Source organism: Chiloscyllium plagiosum, unplaced genomic scaffold (genome assembly GCF_037043375.1).
Source record: "Chiloscyllium plagiosum isolate Xiang-an unplaced genomic scaffold, Cpla_swu_hap1 HiC_scaffold_3, whole genome shotgun sequence".
NCBI lineage: Eukaryota > Metazoa > Chordata > Chondrichthyes > Orectolobiformes > Hemiscylliidae > Chiloscyllium > Chiloscyllium plagiosum.
Window position 1 is genome coordinate 137,000,820 of NW_028270141.1, and position 24,006 is coordinate 137,024,825.

Genomic DNA, 24,006 nt, shown 5'->3' on the forward strand with positions numbered 1-24,006 from the left:
CATGTGGGTGTAGCCAGGAATATGTGCTGTGCTGGGTAATCTGAGCTGTGACCACAAGACTGATTGCTTGCTGTACATGTAAACAGATTGATCAGCATTACAAATGGAAGGAATCTGAGAGTGAGATTAAGCTGGCTCTTTTCAGAAACAAACTTTGGTTAAGACTGTGAGCTCACAACACTGTTTTCGTTTTCTCTTCCATTTGTTGGAATGTAACGAACTCTCCATCTGGTTCCGTGCCAGAGAAGATTTTTGTTTTGATTTTTTTACTTTGTGCCTCTCGGCTTGCGGTCCCTTGCTGGTGACTGCAGATTACACACTGAGAGAGGGTGCCACTTGTTAGATTTCAAAGAAAGCTTGTGCAATATGAAGCTTTAACTTCAAAGTGAAGTGGTATTATCACTATCCTTAAATTGCCGAGAAAAATGACCTCTTTCCCTACTTAGAGATGGCAGTATTGTCCATGCTGGGAGATGGTGCTTGGTGCTACTGTAATAATTTTTTTAAAATGATATGGCTTCTTTCAGGCAGTTTCCCTTGTGCCAACTTTGCCTTTTTAAAATCAATTTGATTCTGTATTTAGATTTAATAGATTTGCATGTTGTAAGTATTAGTTTAATATGATCTCAATTTATACGTCTGGTTAAGTGATTTGAGGCTGCGATGAGTTTGGTTTGCTGATCTTGATTTTAAAGTTGGTGTAAGGTGTACTCAAAAAAGAACTGAGAAATAATTTTTATCTTTTGGCCTGTCTACATAAAGGAGCAGAATGTAAATAAATTATAACCTTGAAATAATTGCAGCTACAGGACAAAGCTAGGACAGGATCAGGATCAGCATGAATTGTCTAAAGACAGGAGTGAGAGTGTGTAACGGGATAAAGATCGTCCATTTGACCAATCGTACACCACCCATACAGAGATACCTTGTTGTGTCTTGTAATTCCACATCGATTGTTTTTAGAGATTCCAAGTTTTCAGCACTACTACTTGCCCTACATGTCCATTTCCTTCACTGACCTCTCATTGTGGATGAAGAATTTCCTGAATGAATTCCAGAAGGGGAAAGGTTTTGAGAACAATCATCTCCAAACTCTCAAGACAGTAACACCCTCAATGGATTGTGGGAAGCGTTATAATAAGATGTGTAGCAACTTCCAAAATTAGCTTGCTGAACTTCTGTATGGATGAATTGAGACAAGTTAAGTGTGGTCAGGAAACGAGTAAATGGCACAGAATATTGAGCAGTAATTTCTGATGGGTGGAATGGGGTGGAGGGAAGTGGGAAGAACATTGTGTGCTTCCGGGGATCTCCATGTTGGAGTCACTCCTGCTCCTACTTGTAGCAACTCCTGCCAGGTAAATTCCTGTCAAAATATGCCAAATTCCTTTGTCTTTCACCATCTTCACAGATCCATGATAATTCATCTGCAACCATTTAGTGAATCCATCGGAGCTATAGTTACAATGGTTTTAAGTTGCGTAGATGATCTAGATTGAGAAATACATCACTGTCCTTTCAGTCTCACTGGGTTAAAACTGGAACCCCTTTCCTAATAGTGTTATGGGTCTACTGCAGTGGTGGTCAGACTTGCAAATGGTATCCAATTCTGGTCCAAGATTTTTAAATGATTTGATGTTGGGCCTGGAGATAGGGAAGCACAAAGTTTGGTGATGCAGGCTTCCATTCCAGTTAAAGACCATGAGATATAGTAACAGGAGTAAGGCATTTGTCCCACCATTCAATAGGTTCATGGCTAATCTGATACTCCTCATGTCCATTTTCTTGCCCTTTCCCCATAACTTTGATTCCCCTACTCATCAAGAATGAATCTACCTCAGCCTTAAATACACCGAAGGACTCAAGGATACAATGATCTTGATAAGAATTTGTAATAAGGGCAGCTCAGGTATGGATGGGCTTCCCATTGGACCAATTTCTATGAAGACCCCAATTCCTGTGAGCTGGAATTTACAGTTGGTAATATGGGCAGCAGATGTTGACTTAGGCCCCACTTTTCCTGGAATTGTCCCTAAAGTGAAAGACTTTTGAGGAGTACGCAATATTCTCCAATTTACCTGCCTTTTAGCCCAAGGTTGGCAGAAAGCAGGAATCAACGAGGTAAAAACAATGACAGCAGATGCTGGAAACCAGATTCTGGATCAGTGGTGCTGGAAGAGCACAGCAGTTCAGGCAGCATCCGAGGAGCAGCGAAATCGACGTTTTGGGCAAAAGCCCTTCATCAGCTTTTCCTGATGAAGGGCTTTTGCCCGAAACAGTAAACAGATTTTACTGCTCCTCGGATGCTGCCTGAACTGCTGTGCTTTTCCAGCACCACTGATCCAGAAAGCAGGAATCAACTACTTAACAAGGATAACGTGTGGTTCTGGGAAAGCACAGCAGGTCAGGCAGCATCCGAGGAGCAGGAGAATCGATGTTTCATCAGGAAGGCCTTATGTCCAAAACGTTGATTTTCCTGCTCCTCAGATGCTGCCTGACCTGCTGTGCTTTTCCAGCACCACACTCTCAAATCTGATCTCCTACATCTGCAGTCCTCACTTTCTACTACTTAGCAAGAATGGCTATTTTTTACAAACAAATAGACTGCAGCAATATGTAAACAATTATGAACTGTTTGCCTATAACTCTACAAATTAAACTTCTAACCTCCTCTTTTACTTGGGCACTTACTTATTTGCTCGCTATTTCTCTGACTCTCTCTCAAATGCACATTCACTCTCTCTCTTTCTTTCACACATGGAAAAAAGATGTGTTACTGGAAGAGGGGAAAATCTGGGAAAGCAGTTCACTGGTTCTTGTCCACAGGATTGTTGAGATGATCCTTAAATTTTTGTGTGCTGATCAGAATGCTGCTTCTGAATAATTTTTCTCCAGTTGCTTCCACTGGTTTGTCTAAGGCACAGAATGGCAGGTACACTTTTTAAAGAGTTGATGCAGGAGGGACGGTTTTAGATTCCTGGATCACTGGTACTGTTTCTGGGGAAGATGGAACCTATACAAGTCTGCACCTTAACCAGAATGGGACCAACATCCTTGTCGTGGTTTTGCTTGTGCTGTTGGGAGGAATTCAAACTAGCTCAACAGGGGAAGGGGATGCAGGGTGTTAGTTCATGTACCGGTCAGGCAGGAAAGAAATGGTCGTGTGAGGGAACCTTGGTTGACGAGGGAGGTTGAATGTCTTGTAAAGAGGAAGAAGGAGGCTTACATAAGGTTGAGGAAACAGGGTACAGACAGAGCAGTGGAGGGATACAGGATAGCCAGAAGGGACCTAAAGAAAGGGATTAGGAGAGCCAAGAGAGGGCATGAAAAATCTCTGGCGGATAGGATCAAGGATAACCCAAAGGCATTTTATGCGTATGTGAGAAACATGAGAATGACAAGAACGAGGGTAGATCCAATCAAGGACAGTAGTGGGAGACTGTGTATTGAGTCGGAACAGATAGGAGAGGTCTTGAATGAGTACTTTTCTTCAGTATTTACGAATGAGAGGAACCGTATTGTTGAAGAGGAGAGTGTGAAACGGAGAGGAGATACATGTTAGGAAGGAAGATGTGTTGGACATTTTGAACAACTTGAGGATAGACAAGTCCCCCGGGGCTGATGGGATATATTCTAGGATTATGTGGGAAGCAAGAGAGGAAATTGCAGTACCGTTGGCAATGATCTTTTCATCTTCACTGTCAACGGGCATGGTACCAGGGGACTGGAGAGTGGCGAATATTGTGCCCCTGTTCAAAAAAGGGAATAGGGATAACCCCGGGAATTACAGGCCTGTTAGTCTTACTTCGGTGGTAGGCAAAGTAATGGAAAGGGTACTGAGGGATAGGATTTATGAGTATCTGGAAAGACACTGCTTGATTAGGGACAGCCAGCACGGATTTGTGAAGGGTAAGTCTTGCCTTACAAGTCTGATTGAATTCTTTGAGGAGGTGACCAAGCATGTGGATGAGGGTAGAGCAGTGGATGTAGTATACATGGATTTTAGTAAGGCATTTGATAAGGTTCCCCATGGTAGGCTTATGCGGAAAGTCAGGAGGCATGGGATAGTGGGAATTTGGCCAGTTGGATAGAAAACTGGCTAACCGGTTGAAGTCAGAGAGTGGTGGTAGATGGTAAATATTCAGCCTGGAGCCCAGTACAAGTGGAGTTCCGCAGGGATCAGTTCTGGGTCCTCTGCTGTTCGTAATTTTTATTAATGACTTGGATGAGGGAGTCGAAGGGTGGGTCAGTAAATTTGCAGATGATACGAAGATTGGTGGAGTTGTGGATAGTGAGGAGGGCTGTTGTCGCCTGCAAAGGGACTTGGATACGATGCAGAGCAGGGCTGAGGAGTGGCAGATGGAGTTCGACCCTGCCAAGTGTGAGGTTGTCCATTTTGGAAAGACAAATAAGAATGCGGAATACAGGGTTAACGGTAGGGTTCCTAGTGAGGTGGAGGAACAGAGGGATCTTGGGGTCTATGTTCATAGGTCTTTGAAAGTTGCCACTCAGGTGGATAGAGCTTGTAAGAAGGCCTATGGTGTATTAGCATTCATTAGCAGAGGGATTGAATTCAAGAGTCGTGAAGTGATGTTGCAGCTGTACAGGACTTTGGTTAGGCCACATTTGGAGTACTGTGTGAAGTTCTGGTCGCCTCACTTTAGGAAAGATGTGGAAGCTTTGGAGAGGGTGCAGAGAAGATTTACCAGGATGTTGTCTGGAATGGAGAATAGGTCGTACGAGGATAGGGTGAGAGTGCTAGGCCTTTTCTCATTGGAACGGCGAAGGATGAGGGGTGACTTGATAGAGGTTTATAAGATGATCAGGGGAATAGATAGAGTAGACAGTCAGAAACTTTTTTCCCCGGGTACAACAGAGTGTTACAACGGGACATAAATTTAAGGTGAAGGGAGGAAGGTATAGTGGGGATGTCAGGGGTGGGTTCTTTACCCAGAGAGTGGTGGGGGCATGGAATGCGCTGCCTGTGGGAGTGGTAGAGTCAGAATCTTTGGTGACCTTTAAGCGGCAATTGGATAGGTACATGGATGGGTGTTTAAGCTAGGACAAATGTTCGGCACAACATCGTGGGCCGAAGGGCCTGTTCTGTGCTGTATTGTTCTATGTTCTATGTTCTATGTTCTATGTTCAGTAGGGACATGTCATACTTTAGTAAAGGAACCAAGGCAGAGGGAGTTCAGCCATGTTGAGATTGAAGAGAGTAAGTGAGGACTGCAGATGCTAGAGATCAGAGCTGAAAATGTGTTGCTGCTGCGCTTTTCCAGCAACACACTGAAGGGAGTAAAGCAAGGTTGGATATCCTCTAACGCTAGGACTGTGATAGGTACGATAAATAAGTTAAGGGTGTAGACTGATGTGGAATAGTGGTGTTGTCGCCATGACGGATATATGGTTGAGAAAGGGCAGGACTGGCATCTCAACGTTCTGGGTGAAAGGATCTTCAGGTAGTGTAGGGGTGGATGTAAAAGAGGAGGTGGTGTTACATTATTACTGAAGGAGTCAGTTTCTGCAGTAAGGAGAGATGATACCTTGGAAGGGTCTCTAATGAGGTTCTGTGGGTAAACCTAGGAATAGAAAGGAGGTGATCATATTGCTGGGAATGTGTTATAGATCCCCAAAAAGTCAGTGGGCAATAGAGGATCAGATATGTAGTTAATTCACTGAAGTTTGTAAAAACAGTAATAAGGTAATTATGTGAAGGGATTTCAACTTCCCCATCAGTATTTGGGCACTTCAGGGTTTGGAGGGGGCAGATTTATTGAAATGTATTCAGGAGTTTATAAAATAATGAGAGATGTAAATAGAGTTTATGGTAGTTGTCTCTTCCCTAAGATGGGGAATTTCATGATTAGGGGGCACATTTTTAAGGTGAGAGGAGAAAGATTTAAAAAAGACATATTGAGGCCAATTTTTTTTTACACAGGGTAGTTAGTGTGTGGAATGAGCTTCCTGAGGTAGTGGTGGATGTGGGTACAATTACAACATTTAAAAGACATTCCAATGGATACATGAATAGGAATGGTTGGGAGGGATCTGGGCCAGGGGCAGGCAGGTGGGGCAAGTTTAGTTTGGGCTTATGTTTGGCATTGACTGGTTGGACTGAAAGGTCTGTTTCTGTGCTGTATGACTCTATGACCATGATTGTATGAAAGCTTTTTAAATTGACATGTGAAGGCCCAACAAGGGACAGTGCTCGACCTAACTCTGGGAAACAGAACTAGTTAGATGTTAGAGATGGCAATGGAAGAGCATTTTAGTGAGAGCGACCACAACATTGTATGTATTAAGTCTGTTATGGAAAAGGAGAAAGGTGGTCTGAAAAAAAAAAGGATTTTGGATTCATTTATATTTGTTATTGAGGCAGATTTTATTCAAATAAAGCAGGATCTGATCAAAGTAGACCAGGAACAGCAACCTCTGGAAGAATCTACAGCAGCACAGTGGACAGGGTGGGGGAGCTGTTCAAAATGGAATTGGTGAGAGTGAAGTTCACAGTTCAGGATTAAACTCTGCATTGTTAGCGTTAACTTGAAGCGCATGTTAGTCAACTAGCCAGTGAGTGACCTGGTCCACCTCACCATTACTATATTTGTTCAATATTATATTCTGTCTTCCTAGTATTAAATACAAATCTCTTTTCAGAACTCATTCACTCACTTATCCAAGATCAGGTGTGCGCTTAAAATCCGGTTGTCTCTCTGCTATATTATCAAAACCAGAATCCAACCCAACTAGGCTTTGTCATATCTCTATTCTTTTTGAAGTCAACACAATAGAACTCACTAAGCAGGTTTTGCAATGTAGTAATAATCTATTTTTCAAAATTGGAACTCTCTATTTACTCTCAATATTTTGCAAGGGACTGAAGCACTAACAAGACCCATCTCTAAAACTCAGATTAGTGCCATTTTATTTTGAAGAAGCATACTTTCCAACTTACAACCTCCTGCAATAATTTAATCACTTGACAATTTACCTCATGCAAGAGACCGGGTTCCATATTAGTCAAGGTTGTGAACATGTAGCCAGTACTGGATGGAGTACTCTCAACCATTTTGGTTATTCATGACAGATAAACCATTTCTCCCTTCACAACTGCATACAGCTAAACAACAGGTTCGACTGATTTTTTAGTCTTGCTTGGTGCAACCAGAAAATTTAATTTTGTGCCAAATAGTTTCTTTTGCATAAATAGATTGACACTAGAGGGAAAAAAAAACTATTCTGTCAAGTTTCCGTACGAATCATCTACACTAATCTTGAGTGCTTGTGAGAAATATGAAATTTGATGTTTGAATGTGTGGGCCCTACTTACTAATAACAGGCAAGAGACAAATGCAAACTAAGAAGTTACTGACTACGATGTCAGAGACAGAACGATTAATATCTTAGCTCATGAAAAGCCACAAAAGACTCTGCTCATCCTGACCCATCATTCAATAATAATGCACATGGAAATAGCATCCATATCATCGTGGAGAAAGAGTAAACCGAAGCATGATGAGGATATTATAATCTTATCTGTTCTAACCTTTCCTTCTATTAATTGTTAAAAAAATTAAGTGTTTTTTCTAAAACCTGTCCCTTATATAAGGCAAAGGTCAGGAGTGTAATAGAATACTCCCCACTTGCCGGGATGGATGCAGTTCTAACAATATTTGAAGCTTGACACCAATCAGGGCATTCCTCTGGGTGCTCTGGTTTCCTCCCACAATCCAAAGACGTGCAGGTCAGGTGAATTGGCCATGCTAAGTTGCCCACAGTGTTAGGTGTGTTAGTCAGGGGTAAATATAGGGTAGGGGACTGGGTTTGAGTAGGTTTCTCTTCGGAGGGGCGGTGTGGACTTGTTGGGCAGAAGGGCCTGTTTCCACACTGTAGAGAATCGAATCTAATCATTCCCCCTCCAGTCAAAACTTCACTGCCACTGGATTAAAATCCTGGAACTCTATCCCTGATAGCACTGTCGGTGTGCCTGCATTGTGTGGACAGCAGCAGCTCATCACCATCTGCTCAAGAGTATTTGGGAATGGGCAATGAGTCCTGGCATTGCCAGCAATGTCCACATCACATAAATGAATGACCAAATAAAGATTGTTTGCTAGCTACTGAATGGTAGCCTCTAAATTACTGTACACTATGTATGGTTCACTGCTGTGTAAACTGAGATTGAAAAAACTTATAAAAAAACAAGTTGTAAAGGTTATATGATGACTAACAATGATTAAATCATTGATTTACGTCTTAACCTACAATCTCTAAAGGATAATGAGCTATTCTATTGTGCATTGGTAGGAGGTGTTTTATCTTGCTGTAAATGCTGCCCACAAATCATTTATCTACGTTATGCCATCTTTTTGGTGGGAGTGGAAATGTCAATTTAAAACGAAACTAATTTTTTGACCACACACCGTATGAGCAGAGTTTATTGACTGGGGGCTGACACTTTCATGTCAGTAGTGACAAAATTGTTGTACTCCACAAACAGTAGAAATTGGCCATTTCTGATCTGTGTTAAAGGTAAGAAGCAGTATCAAACTTCAAGGCTTATGGGTATGCAAATAAACAGTGGTAATTCAACAAACTAGGATAAGTACAGAATGAGCAACTCAGGGATACAATGAAAATCCTCTCTTTGGCAGCCTCTTAGGATTCAGGATGACTTAACTTCCGCTCCAGTTTAATGGGTTTTGATCTACAGACCCAGTCATGTACTGGGCAGGTGCTGCTTCAAGGATTGGATGGATGGGTTGTTCAGACACTTCCTTTAGTGCCTCAGTTGCATCTTTTTATGTCCATGACACAGTTTCTTGATGTGTTTTGTGCCTCCCTGGATGAGACTTGTCCAATTTGGTCAGTCACAAGCCAAGGTCCCCCTTAAGACTGAGAGGGAAGTTTGATGCTTTCAGGACTGGTTTGAGGAAATGCTTTTCTGCTGGCCTTCACGGTGTCTCCTGCCATCGCTGAGTTCTGGGTAGAAACTAAGAAAAAATTAATGCAAAATTGACTTGAGGACAATCTTGATTCAGTTGTCAAAAACAATAAGCTTTTACAGACAGAAATGGGTCATTCCAGTGTTTATGCATCCCCTTTTATATTACTTCCCTCATGTGCTTATCTAATAACCCATTAAATGCTTCTATAGTATTTGGGTTAACTGGTAGTGAGTTGTCCATTGCATCCTGACTTTGCTCGGAGACCTTTTAGTAAATACCTTCCATTTATGGCCCCAGCACTGACCTTACTTGCAAAAGGAAGTAGGTTTTAATTCACATGGTTTGTCTCATAATTCAGTTGTCAGATACCAGGCTTTAAAAGCTTGCCATCTGCTAGACTGGGCAGTCACACCAAAAGAGGACAGAAGATGTGTTTCAAAGTTGCCTTGAAGGTCAACATGAGAAACATTAACATCAACATGGATGGGGAGATGATGGTCCACTGGTATTATGACTAGATTATTAATCTGGACACCCAGGTCAAATTCTGGGGACCCGGGTTCAAATCATGGCAGATGGTGGAATTTGAATTCATGAGAAGTCTGGAATTAAGAACCAAATGATGACCATTATTAATTGTTGGAAAACCCCATCTGGTTCACCAATGACCTTGGGGAAGGAAACCTGGTGGGAAAGATAGGTGGAGGGACTGATAGAAGCTAGAAGTGAGGAGTATAGGTTTCCTGCACAAGTATATGGAGTATGAGATGTGGACATACGGTTGGATAATATAATCGTGCGGAGCTTGAACAGAATTGGAAATATAGTCGTGTGTACTACCTATGTAGAGCTTGTTCTATGTACAATACAGTGTTAGCAATGATATAGGGTGTAATTTCCATCACCATAGTCACACAGGCTACAAATCCAAGTTCTGGGTGGGAGGAGTTGCTCCAGATGCAGATGATCAATTTCTTTCGGCATTTGATTTTGTCAACAACGACCAAAACAATTTCCACTTCCATTACGATTGTAAGCATTTAAAGTATTTTGTTTGTTCTTCCCAAGACTGTTTCCTCATTGCAAACCTGCTTTCTATTTGATCTAGAAAAGGACTCAATTGCCCTTCACAGGTTGCAAACATTGGCTTGTTGCAAACATTGAGCATGTACACCTAATCTTCTACCCATTAAAATGAATAGGCAGAAAATCTCAAAAGCCGGTGCCTATTCCTATTATAAGAGCTCTGGTCACCAGGCTCAATGCCTTGGAGGAAGAAAAGGTCCCCAAAGAAATCACAATTTTAACCAAAATTGAATTTGAATTTGGTTCAGGATAACATCACTTCCTCTTTATTTTCGATTGGAGCTTTTGGATTATTTTTAATTGAACAAAAATACATTTAATGCAGCAGAGAGATGTGTAAAATTCTCATAAATTATGATATTCGAATTATAGGATACATATTGGTCAGTGAATCCAAACAAAGTACAATGCAGAAACAGAGCCCTCGTGCACTGACTTCAGTGAAGTTTTCCATTCCAATTTGCATTCCAAAATGAACAGCCTGTCTTCCTCAGCTTCAGATAACTAATGTCCCTATCTAGGAAATAGAAGCAGGAGTCGATCATTTGGCCTTTTGAGCCTCCTGTGCCATTCAACCAGATCATGGCTGATTTTCTACCTCCACATCCTTTCCACATGGTATCTGCAGATCTCTTAGAGTCATAGAGATGTACAGCATGGAAACAGACCCTTCGGTCCAACCCGTCCATGCCGACCAGACATCCCAACCCAATCTAGTCCCACCTGCCAGCACCCGGCCCATATCCCTCCAAACCCTTCCTATTCATATACCCATCCAAATGCCTCTTAAATGTTGCAATTGTACCAGCCTCCACCACATCCTCTGGCAGCTCATTCCATACACGTACTACCCTCTGCGTGAAAAGGTTGCCTCTTAGGTCTCTTTCATATCTTTCCCCTCTCACCCTAAACCTATGCCCTCTAGTTCTGGACTTTCCGACCCCAGAGAAAAGACTTTGTCTATTTATCCTATCCATGCCCCTCATAATTTTGTAAACCTCTATAAGGTCACACCTCAGCCTCTGACGCTCCAGGGAAAACAGCCCCAGCCCGTTCAGCCTCTCCCTGTAGCTCAGACCCTCCAACCCTGGCAACATCCTTGTAAATCTTTTCTGAACCCTTTTAAGTTTCACAACGTCTTTCTGATAGGAAGGAGACCAGAATTGCACGCAATATTCCAACAGTGGACTGTACAGCTGCAACATAACCTCCCAACTCCTGTACTCAATACGCTGACCAATAAAGGAAAGCATACCAAACGCTGCCTTCACTATCCTATCTACCTGCGACTCTATATTCAAGGAGCTATTTACCTGCACTCCAAGATCTCTTTGTTCAGCAACACTCCCTTGGACCTTACCATTAGGTGTATAAGTCCTGCTAAGATTTGCTTTCCCAAAATGTAGCATCTCACATTTATCTGAATTAAACTCCATCTGCCACTTCTCAGCCCATTGGCCCATCTGGTCCAGATCCTGTTGTAATCTGAGGTAACCCTCTTCGCTGTCCACTACACCTCCAATTTTGGTGTCATCTGCAAACTTACTAACTGTACCTCTTATGCTTGCATCCAAATCATTTATCTGAATGACAAAAAGTAGAGGGCCCAGCACTGATCCTTGTGGCACTCCACTGGTCACAGGCCTCCAGTCTGAAAACAACCCTCCACCACAACCCTCTGTCTTCTACCTTTAAGCCAGTTCTGTATCCAAATGGCCAGTTCTCCCTGTATTCCATGAGATCTAACCTTGCTAATCAGTCTCCCATGGGGAACCTTGTCGAACGCCTTACTGAAGTCCATATAGATCACATTTACTGCTCTGCCCTCATCAATCTTCTTTGTTACTTCTTCAAAAAACTCAATCAAGTTTGTGAGACATGATTTTCCCATGCACAAAGCCATGTTAACTATCCCTAATCAGTCCTTGCCTTTCCAAATACATGTACATCCTGTCCCTCAGGATTCCCTCCAACAACTTGCCTACTACCGAGGTCAGGCTCACCGGTCTATAGTTCCCTGGCTTGTCTTTACTGCCCTTCTTAAACAGTGGCACCACGTTTGCCAACCTCCAGTCTTCTGGCACCTCACCTGTGACTATCAATGATACAAATATCTCAGCAAGAGACCTATCAATCACTTCTCTAGCTTCCCATAGTGTTCTCGGGTACACCTGATCAGGTCCTGGGGATTTATCCACTTTTAACCGTTTCAAGACATCCAGCACTTCCTCCTCTGTAATCTGGATATTTTGCAAGATATCACCATCTATTTCCTTACAGTCTATATCTTCCATATCCTTTTCCACAATAAATACTGATGCAAAATATTCATTTAGTATCTCCCCCGTTTTCTGTGGCTCCACACAAAGGCTGCCTTGCTGATCTTTGAGAGAGGGCCTATTCTCTCCCTAGTTACCCTTTTGCCCTTAATATATTTGTAAATATCCTTTGGATTCTCCTTAATTCTATTTGCCAAAGCTATCTTGATGTATTTATTATCTAGAAATGTATCAATTTATGCTTTGAATATAGTCGGTGAGCCTCCTCGTCCTTCTAGGGCAACAATATCAAAAATTCGCTGCTCTGAGTAAAGAATTCCTTCTCATCTTAATCTTAAAATGGCTTAGCTCTTACTTTGAGAGAGTTTTCTGGTTCTCCAACCTGCCTCCAGGATAGGGAAATGTACTTGCAACATGATCCCTTTGTGTTTTGAACTGGATCACTTCTCATCTTCTAAACGCTAAATAATATGGGCCCAGTCGCCTCGACTCTTCTCATTGTAAAAGCCTGTCACCTCAGGAATCCAATGGTGAACCTCTGGTGCATTCCCTCTGAGCAAATATATCTGTTCTTGGCTAAGGAGAGTAAGATGTCAGTATTTAGAGGTTGATAGTTCAGAGTTTGAACGTTGCTTAAATGTGACTCTGAGCTGAAACATTCTCATCTTGCTCTGGATGCAAGAAACCCACTTTGAAAGAGAATGCCAATTTATATTGCTGGTTCTCGAGCCTCAGTTATGATTGAATGCAAGTCAAAAAGCTGCACCTTCACAACTATTTTTAGTAATGTTTGAGACCAAAACAGTATACAGTATGCCATGTTCAGCCTCACTAAAGCTCTGTAAAATTGTCGTTGGATGTTTTTACTGCTGTACTAGAATCCTCCTGCAATAAAAACCTAGGTTGCTTTGCACGTCAACGCTTCTCATCCTCTCATCAGCATTTCTACTTTTCTACCCAGGTGGATGACCTCACATGTTTTCCCATTATGTTTCACTTGCCACATGTTTTTCCACTCATTTAGCCTAGCCAAATCCCCTTGAAATCTCTTTGCTTCCTTCTCTCAGACCCTGTGTTCATCATGTTTTGTATCAACAACAAATTTGGAAATGTTATTTTTGAATACCCTATCCAAATCATTGAGATAGAATGTATATGAAACATTCAGCTGAAGCACTAATTCTTGTGTTAGGCCACTATTCACACCCTTCCAATCCAAGAGTGACCTGTTTATTCCTTTTGTTTTCAATCCAATTTCTCCAGGTCTTACTTCTGAAAAGTTTGAACTCGAGTTTAACTGTCCAGTGTTAAACCAAGCAGATCTGTGAACTGCTAGAGAAAGTGGTGGATGCAGGTACAGTTATAATGTTTAAAAGACGTTTGGGTAATTCCATGAGTAGGAAAGATTTGGAGGGGCATGGCCCAATGCAGGCAGGTGGTCTCATTTGTTGGAACATGGTTGGCGTGGCTTGTTTGGACCAAAGGGTCTGTTTCCATGTTGTGTGACTCTGACTCTGTGAAATGGGAGTAGTGCCTTTTTTAATAGGTTATATAATTTATACAATGGTTTGTATAATGGCTACATTTTTTGAAGCAAGATATTTAGAGATGGATAGCTGTACATAATGAAAACAGACCCTTCAGTCTAACTCATTCATACTGATCTGATATTCAATATAAATTTAGTCACATTTGTGAGTATTTGGCCCATATCCCTCCAAATGCTTCCTACTCATGTACTCAGCCAGATGCCTTTTAAATGTTGTAATTAAGTGGTTGAAATAATTTTACTTAGTAATGCAGTTTTCTTAATTTTCTGAACTAAAAGAGCAAAGTTTTAGATTTGATAAGATGAGTGATAGTTGGACAAAATGTATGGGAATTATTCTACCATTCTTGGAAGCTCCATTGTATTGCTGTGCAATTTCTGTGCGAGGACCAACTGGTGGTTTCCTCCCTTCTATCCTGTTGCATCAATCTGCTGCACATCATCTTTTGTCTTTTCAGCCAATGTACTGCAGTAGCATTAGTGTCAGACCACTTGGAGATAGGGGGGCTTCCCGAACATAATTATGTGGTATTCAAGTTTGTGGGTTGATTAAATTCTAGAAAGTCCCTACCGCGGCCTACTTAACACCTAGAATAAGGGGGAAACTAGAAGGGCAACAATGAGAAATATTGAGAAAGCTTCAACCTAAAATTTCTTGGGATTTGACCTGGTAAATATATATGTAGTCTTCACACCAAGTAGTGATCAGGCGATGAAGTACTTGCTAATTTGTTTTTGAAAATTGACCTATTTGGACATGTTGTGATACACCTTTATGGCAGGTGTGACTTTGAACATGAATTTTCTGGCCCAGAGATTGAGACACTATTGCTGAATAACAAGACCTATCCCATGCTCATTATTTATTCTCCAGTAAATGTTTTGCTCATATACATTATTCATTCCTTAAAATTCAAACACAGCTGTAAATTCTCATTATAAGTTAATATATATGTATATCAGAGGTTTTATGCTCCAGATCATAAAAGTGTGTAGGTAAAGCAACATGGAGTACAGGGATGAAATAATTCAACACAGAACAACTTAACATTGCAAAAAAAAACCTCCATTATTTTTGATCAGCAAAATAGAGAATGGAAAATTTTTTTTTCGAAAAATAAGCACGTAACACAGCAGAAATGATGTAGTCTTCCTTTAATTCCAAGCTTGTTTCACTGTGTCTTGGTTACCTTAAATTTGCTGGTACAGAACTGGAGTATTGTTGGAAAAGTGTTTGAACCTTGTGCCCCAGAGGACTATGGAAGCTTAGTGTTTACCAGCAATAGGGGAGGTGCAGGTTGCTTGCTCATCTGTGGAACACTTGAGGCTTGTATAACATCATAGAACTGTACATAATGAAAACAGACCCTTCGGTCTAACTCATTCATACTGATCTGATATCCAATATAAATTTAGTCACATTTGTGAGCATTTGGCCCATATCCCTCTTAACGCTTCCTACTCATGTACTCATCCAGATGTCTTCTAAATGTTGTAATTGTGCCAGCCTCCTCCACTTCCTCTGGCTGCTCATTCCATACATGCTCCATCCTCTGTGAAAAAAGTGCCTGTTAGGTCCTTTTTAAATCTTTGTCCTCTCTCCTTGAACTTATGCTTTTCAGTTATGGATTCTCCTACCTTAGGGGAGAAAGACTTTATTCACCCTGTCCATGCCCCTTATGATTTTATAAACCCCTCAGCCTTTGACGCTCCAGGGAAAACAGCCCCAGCCTGTTCAGCCTCTCCCTATAGCTCAAATCCTCCAACCTTGGCAACATCCTTGTAAATCTTATCTGAACCCTTTCAAGTTTCACATCTTTGCTATAGCTGGGAGACCAGAATTGAACACAGTGGTTAGGCCACTTTTGGACAATGTCCTGTACAGCCACTACATGATATCCCAACTCCACTACTCAGTGCATTAAAGAATAAAGGCAAACAAACCAAACACCGCCTTCACTATGCTGCAACTCCACTTTCAAGGAACTATGAACCTGCACCCCAAGGTGTCCTTGTTCAGCAACACTCCCCAGGACCCGACCATTAAGTATATATGATCTGCCCTGATTTGCCTTTCCAAAATGTAACCCCGCACATTTATAGAACTATAGAATGCCTACAGTGCGGAAACGGGCAATTTGGCCCAACAAGTCCACATCGACCCTCCAGAGAGTATCCCATCCAGACCCATTCCCCTACTGTACAACCGTACATTTCCCATGACTAATGCACCTAACCTACACATCCCTGAACACTATGGGGCAATTTAGCGCGGTCAGTTCACATAACCTGCATATCTTAGGGCTGTGGGAGGAAACTGGAGCACCCAGTGGAAACCCACGCAGATAAGGGGAAATGTGCAAACTTCACACTAAATTAAACTCCACTGTAAATTAAACTTTAACTACCACTCCTCAACCCATTGGCCTATCACTATGTCTCCAATTTTGGTGTCATCTGCAAACTTATTAACCATACCTTTTTATTTACATTCAAACCATTTATATAAATGACAAAAAGCAGTGGACCCACCACCGATCCTTGTGGCACGCTGCTGGTGTCTGGCCTGCAGTCTGTAAAACAACCCTCCACCACTACCTTCTGTCTCCTATCTTCAAGCCAGTTTTGTATCCCAATGGCTAGCTCTCTCTGGATTCCATGTGATCCAACCTTACTAACCAGTCTACCTTATCAAACACCTTGCTGAAGTCCAAATAGACAAAGTCCATTGCTCTGCCCTCATCAATCTTCTTTGTCACTTCTTCAAAAAACTCAGTCAAGTTAGTGAGACACGATTTCTCATGCATAAAGCTATATTGACTATCCTTAATCAGTCCTTGCCTTTTCAAATGCAAGTAAATTCTCTCCCTCAGAATCCCCTCTGACAACTTGCCACCACTGATGTCTGGCTCACTGGTCTATAGTTTGCTGGCTTTTCCTTACCACCTTTCTTAAATTATGGCACCACGTTAGCCAACCACCAGTTTTCCGTACCTCACCCTGTGTCTATCGATTTATACAGATATCTCAGAAAGGGGTCCAGCAATCACTCCCTAGCTTCCCATAGAGTTCTGGGATACATCTGAGGACCTGGAGACTTATCCATTTTTATGCGTTTTAAGATATCCAGCACGACTTCCTTTAGGGCGGCACAGTGGTTAGCACTGCTGCCTCACAGCGGCAGAGACCCGGGTTCAATTTCCGCCTCAGGCAACTGTCTGTGTGGAGTTTGCACGTTCTCCCTGTGTCTGCGTGGGTTTCCTCCGGGTGCTCCGGCTTCCTCCCACAGTCCAAAAATGTGCAGGTTAGGTGAATTGGCCATGCTAAATTGCCCATAGCATTAGGTGAAGGGGTAAATGTAGGGGAATGGTTGTGGGTGGGTTGCTCTTCAGAGGGTTGGTGTGGACTTGTTGAGCCGAAGGGCCTGTTTCCACACTGTAAGTAATCTAATCTAAAAATTAGGCCATTTGGCCTATTAGAGTCTGATCCACCATTCGATCATGGCTGATATGCTCCTCACTCCCATTTTCCTGTCTTCTCCCAATAACCGTTCAATCCATTACCAATTAACAAACTGTCTAACTCCTCCTTTAAATTTACTCAATGTCCCAATATCCACCGCACTTTGGGATAGCAAATTTCACAGATTCACAACCCTTTTTGAAGAAGTAGTTATTACACTGTAGTTAATGGTCACTATTGAGGCTGTTGCTATGACTACTGGAAATTTACCTGGCAGCTGGCTAAGGCGGAAGCCTCTGTTTTGTTTTTGGGCCCTGTGTACCAGTTGTAGATTTCCAGAAGAGAGATTGCCTCTCACTCTTGGTAGCACTGCTAGACCCATTCAATGGCCTGCAGTTGAAGCCAACAGATTCAAGTCTGTCAAATGGCTGTGGAGTGAGTCAGGTAAGATAGGAGCCTCTTTTTTCCACCCCCGCCCCCCATCCCCTTTCACCTACCTTCTACCCTACACAATTTGACCCCATCAGAATACCATGTTAATATATAAAATAATTAAACAATTGATTGAGATTAATTAAACCTTAATGTTTGCTATGAAGGGGGAGCAAGTGGTCTGTTTATAGGAGTTGTAATAAACTCTGTCCACAAGTAATAGTGCTTTTGTTTCTGTCTCATTGGCTTGTATCTGAATTAACATCAGGCAACCACCCTGTGCTTCCAAATGTGACAATTGGAAACTAAGAGTCCTTTTCATCCAGAAGTTTGGAAATGGAGTTTCCTTGGAGGAGAATGGGTGGGATCAAGTGCAAAATGTTGGGCTATACATCTGCTCTGATGTTTTGCGCAGTTGAGCCTGATATTAAATGGGAAAGTGACGTAAAAATGTGGATATTTGTTACCTCTTTACCAAGGAAAATGTACGGTATGGCCTTGGCATGTCACTTTCTGCTGGTATCAAATACGAATGTAAACTACCCTCAAAACAAGGGGCTCAATAATTTGACACTGATGAATGTTTGGAATTCGACAAAATTTATAGGTAAGAAGGACTAAATGATCATAAGGCTTGGTTAGACTTTGATCAACTTAGACAGCAAGATAGGTAGCCTGTAATGGAATCTGGAATGGATAACATGCAAGATTGCAAAGATTCTACTTGCAGATTCCTATTTAGTGCTTGCCTTTAAATAAGACAACCAATTACATCAGTAACAAAAACAGAAATAGCTAGAAAATCTCAGCAGGTCTGCCAGCATCTGTGGAGAGAAATCAGAGTTAACTTTTCAGATCCAGTGACCCTTCTTCAGAATGGTAAAACAAATAATAAAGCTGATGTTTCAGGAAAGAAAAAGGGTTAACCCTACAGTATCTATAAGGCCATCGTAAAATAAATTTTAATCCAGGGGACATGGTATATAAAATACAAAGGACTGAATAAGTGAAAAGGTGTGGGTAAGGTTACAGACAATAAAAGAAAGGCCATAATTTTACAGCTTGGCAAACAAACTGTTAGGGTGTATTCCTTGAGGTTAACTGGCACTGATTACAAACTTGGAGAATCTGATCAAGTCACAGAAAGTGATGAGATGCCATGCATTTCACATACACACATGTTGAACAATTATCCACAATAACCTGGTTATGGCAGACGAAGGGTTGACAGAGAATGGGCAAGGTTATTTGCTCTAAGGGGCAGCAGCCAAAAGCAAAAGTAATATGACGGGACTTTTAAATAGAGGCATGCCACCATCATAAGGAAACCAAGGAAAATCACTGGCAGCTACAAACACTGTTTAAACATGCAAGATGATGGCCAGGTAAGATCAATGGATTGGCAAAATAAAGTAAAAATATAGAAAGCCAGCAAATGCAGGCTGAGTTCTAAAGGAGGCCTGGAAATAAGCATGCCTCGGAATGGCTTGCAAACTCTCAAAGGGGTTACTGATCATTGAAGGGTGAGATCTTGCAGTGATCATCCAGAAAAAGCTGAGAGTGAGTACAGGCCATTGTTTGACTGGAGCAAGGACTATGGCTGGGAATTCCACAAGAATTAGAAGCTCTTCAGATTGTGAGAACCTCTTGTCGCTACAAGCAAATTAGAGGTAAGTTGACAAAAGATGCCAAACAAAGAGTTAGGGGAGCTGGAAAGAATTTGGTGTACACACTGGATTATTAGATAGGGAATGGCTAGCCTTTTCCTACAGATGGATATGCCCGGAATAAAGTTCTCCCTAATGGGATATATAAGGCTAAAGTCATGCTCGTGATTTGTGGTTTCAAAGAGAAATTTGGTGAGATGTTAAAGATGTTGGAATGTTAAAGTGGATTCCTCCACTTTTGGACAAGTGATCTTGAAAATCCTCTTGGCTCTTGGAGAATGCTCCTGAAAATGTAAGTCAATTGATATAAAAGCTCCATTTTCCTTTGCATGGTGAAAGGTTCCAAAGAAAAATATTTTGGAAATCGCTTCAAGAACAGGTGATCCAGAATGGAGGCTATGAAACGTAAACAGATTTGTTTATCGGATGAATGATGCAATGTTGATTTGGTTTTTGTCAGTTTGGCCTGTCTTGCTGGAAGTAGGTTGCATTTAGCTTAAAGCAGACCAAACAATGGGTCAAAGAAAAACTGGCAGGCGTCTTTATGACTCACGTTGATTTTCTGTGAGGGAAATCTCTGGAATTTAAAGATATGAGGTTAAGCATTAAGCAGAATAAAGTCAGGAGTAACTTTGGATCAACAGTCCTACTTGGAAACGGTTAATCACATCCTGTGAAACTGGACAAGTCCTAATAGCGAACCGATTTTCCATTCAGGCAAAGAACAAATCGGTTAAGACTTTTCATTGGGTAAGCACATTGGTTTTGCACTGAAACCAGTCCTGATATTAGTTGTGATGAGCTGGGACAGAATTATGAAGAAATGTGCTGCTTTTGAGGAAGTCTTGATAGCAATTAAAACATTAAAGAAGTTACATTTCTGTGCATATTTTCTAATTTTAAACCTGTAAGAGTGGACTTAGTCCTTTTCAGCAATGCTTCACATAGAATCACAACACTGGCTCCTTCTGTGACATAACATTGAGTCCATTGCGCAGCACGGGGATGCCAATCTTCTTGATGGCTATTCAAGTACAGCGGGTATTCTTGGTGAGATAGAATGATAAATGTTGTCCGTTGGCCTGGAAACACACAAAAAATAAAAAGTGTATTGAAAAATATTTTAGCTACTGTAACCTTGGCACCAGTAGAACCTATAGACACAGCGGTGTATTTATCCAATATTCAAAAGGAAATCCTTTATCAGAATCAATCTGAGGAAAGTTTGGTCATAGAATATTATGTGGATAACCATTTCTGTTTGTGACCGTGTCTGTTCAGCAGAGACCGTCACTGAGGAAAGGTTGATTTTATGAAGAAAATGTTAGATTGAAAAGACTTTTTAAAATTAAAGTGGGTTGATACAGGTCATGACTTGTTTTTGTTTTTACAGAAAAATGGTGCTTGCTTCAGGAAATTACAAATACAAGAGCATGGATAAAATAATCTTTTGTTTGGGCACTTTTGTGATTAATATTTTTTGTTCTTTAAAGAAAGAAGGTAGAGTGTGGGGATTTATTGTATTATGGGATATATTTAAAAATACTGATTTGTTTGCTGAAGGATTGTTTGTATGTCTTTAAACATTAATTTAAAGAAAGGAGGAGAATCTGTTTATATAGCTAGTAATAAAGATGATGGTTGAGGTTAATTAATTATTTACATGACTAGATAGTTGCAAAGAGGAAACAAGTGGGTCCAGTGTGTGGAAAGCACTGTAAGACTGAGTACTTAATAAACTCTATCCTCAAAGAAAGTTGACTTGTTTTCTGTCTCACTGACTAGCTTGGATCCAAATTGAACCACTGGATTATAGCAAAAACCTACTGGTTCCCGAATGGGTTTTAGCAGATGAAATCTACTGTTCTTCTCTATGCTAGCTGATCTGACTCTACACCCACATCAATGTGGTTGACTCTTAACTGGTCTCCAAAATAGCCTAACAAGCCATTTAGTTGTATTGAAGGAGGTGGCTCATCACTGCCTTATCAATCATGCCTGTGACTTTTTTAAAAAAAAGTAAAGATAGTGGGAGACTGTAGGCTGGGAACAGGAACATCAAAGGTGTAGGTAAAGGAATAATTGAGAAACTCGCCAGTTGCAGTGGCTTTTAATTTTGAGATGAAGGGTTGGAAGTCAGAGGTGAAGATATTGGTTGAGAGATACAGGGAATTGGTCGGCAATGACTGTCTGTCTGTGATTAAGTCAATGGAAGAAGTCATGAGTGATTGTCTCAGCATTACTTGGATCTTTATGGGCGATGGTATTTTTGTGGAAGGTCCAGCGACATTAGCAGATCCATTTATTGAGTCATAAAGACGTGAGCATGGAAACAGACCCTTCGGTCCAACCCGTCCATGCCGACCAGATCTAGCCCCACCTGCCAGCACCCGGCCCTTCCTATTCAGACTCCCATCCAAATGCCTCTTAAATGTTGCAATTGTACCAGCCTCCACCACTTCCTCTGGCAGCTAATTTCATACACGTACCACCCTCTGTGTGAAAAAGTTGCCCCTTCGGTCTCTTTTACATCTTTCCCCTCTCACCCTAAACCTATATCCTCTAGTTCTGGACTCCCCAACTCCAGGGAAAAGATCTCGTCAATTTATCCTATACATGCCCGTCATAATTTTGTAAACCTCTATAAGGTCACCCCCAGCCTGTTCAGCCTCTCCCTATAGTTCAAATCCTCCAAACCTGGCAACATCTGTGTAAATCTTTTCTGAACCCTTTCAAGTTTCACAACATCCTTCCGATAGGAAGGAGACCAGAATTGCACGCAATATTCCAACAGTGGCCTAACCAATGTACTGCACAGCTGCAACATGACCTCCCAACTCCTGTACTCAATACTCTGACCAATAAAGGAAAGCATACCAAACACCTTCTTCACAATCCTATCTACCTGCGACTCCACTTTCAAGGAGCTATGAACCTGCACTCCAAGGTCTCTTTGTTCAGCAACACTCCCTAGGACCTTACCATTAGGTGTATAAATCCTGCTAAGATTTGCTTTGCCAAAATGCAGCACCTCACATTTATCTGAATTAAACTCTATCTGACACTTCTCAGCCCATTGGCCCATCTGATCCAGATCCTGTTGTAATCTGAGGTAACCCTCTTCATTGTCCACTACACCTCCAATTTTGGTGTCATCTGCAAACTTACTAACTGTACCTCTTATGCTTGCATCCAAATCATTTATGTAAATGACAAAAAGTAGAGGGCCCAGCACCGATCCTTGTGGCACTCCACTGGTCACAGGCCTCCAGTTTGAAAACAACCCTCCACCACCACCCTCTGTCTTCTACCTTTAGAACAATACAGCACAGAACAGGCCCTTCAGCCCACGATGTTGTGCCGAACATTTGTCCTAGCTTAAGCACCTATCCATGTACCTATCCAATTGCCACTTAAAGTTCGCCAATGATTCTGACTCTGCTACTCCCACAGCAAGTGCATTCCATGCCCCCACCACTCTCTGGGTAAAGAACCTACCCCTGACATCTCCCCTATACCTTCTACCCTTCACCTTAAATTTATGTCCCGTTGTAACACTCTGTTGTACCCGGGGAAAAACTTTCTGATTGTCTACTCTATCTATTCCCCTGATCATCTTATACACCTCTATCAAGTCACCCCTCATCCTTCTCCGTTCCAATGAGAAAAGGCCTAGCACGCTCAACCTATCCTCGTACGACCTATTCTCCATTCCAGGCAACATCCTGGTAAATCTTCTCTGCACCCTCTCCAAAGCTACCACATCTTTCCTAAAGTGAGGCGACCAGAACTGCACACAGTACTCCAAATGTGGCCCAACCAAAGTCCTGTACAGCTGCAACATCACTTCACGACTCTTGAATTCAATCCCTCTGCTAATGAACGCTAACACACCATAGGCCTTCTTACAAGCTCTATCCACCTGAGTGGCAACTTTCAAAGATCTTTGAACATAGACCCCAAGATCCCTCTGCTCCTCCACCTCACTAAGAACCCTACCGTTAACCCTGTATTCCGCATTCTTATTTGTCCTTCCAAAATGGACAACCTCGCACTTGGCAGGGTTGAACTCCATCTGCCACTCCTCAGCCCAGCTCTGCATCATATCTAAGTCCCTTTGCAGCCGACAACAGCCCTCCTCGCTTTCTACAACTCCACCAATCTTTGTATCATCTGCAAATTTACTGACCCACCCTTCGACTCCCTCTTCCAAGTCATTAATAAAAATTACAAACAGCAGAGGACCCAGAACTGATCCCTGCGGAACTCCACTTGTAACTGGGCTCCAGGCTGAATATTTACCATCTACCACCACTCTCTGACTTCAACCGGTTAGCCAGTTTTCTATCCAACTGGCCAAATTTCCCACTATCCCATGCCTCCTGACTTTCCGCATAAGCCTACCATGGGGAACCTTATCAAATGCCTTACTAAAATCCATGTATACTACATCCACTGCTCTACCCTCATCCACATGCTTGGTCACCTCCTCAAAGAATTCAGTAAGACTTGTAAGGCAAGACCTACCCCTTCACAAATCCGTGCTGGCTGTCCCTAATCAAGCAGTGTCTTTCCAGATA

The 24,006-nt window shown here is 41.8% G+C and overlaps 1 long non-coding RNA gene across 10 annotated transcripts in view; it reads left to right on the forward strand.

Annotated features, from left to right (window-relative positions):
- LOC148151355 (uncharacterized) overlaps positions 1–24,006 on the forward strand; it is a 562,305-nt gene that overhangs the window by 105,200 nt on the left and 433,099 nt on the right. For 2 of the 10 annotated variants that reach the window (XR_015754625.1, XR_015754632.1), the window contains one exon: positions 13,580–13,670. The exons of the other annotated variants lie outside the window; for them this stretch is intronic. This is a non-coding gene — a long non-coding RNA (uncharacterized LOC148151355). The remainder of the gene's footprint in view (positions 1–13,579; positions 13,671–24,006) is intronic. 10 annotated transcript variants of the gene reach the window in all.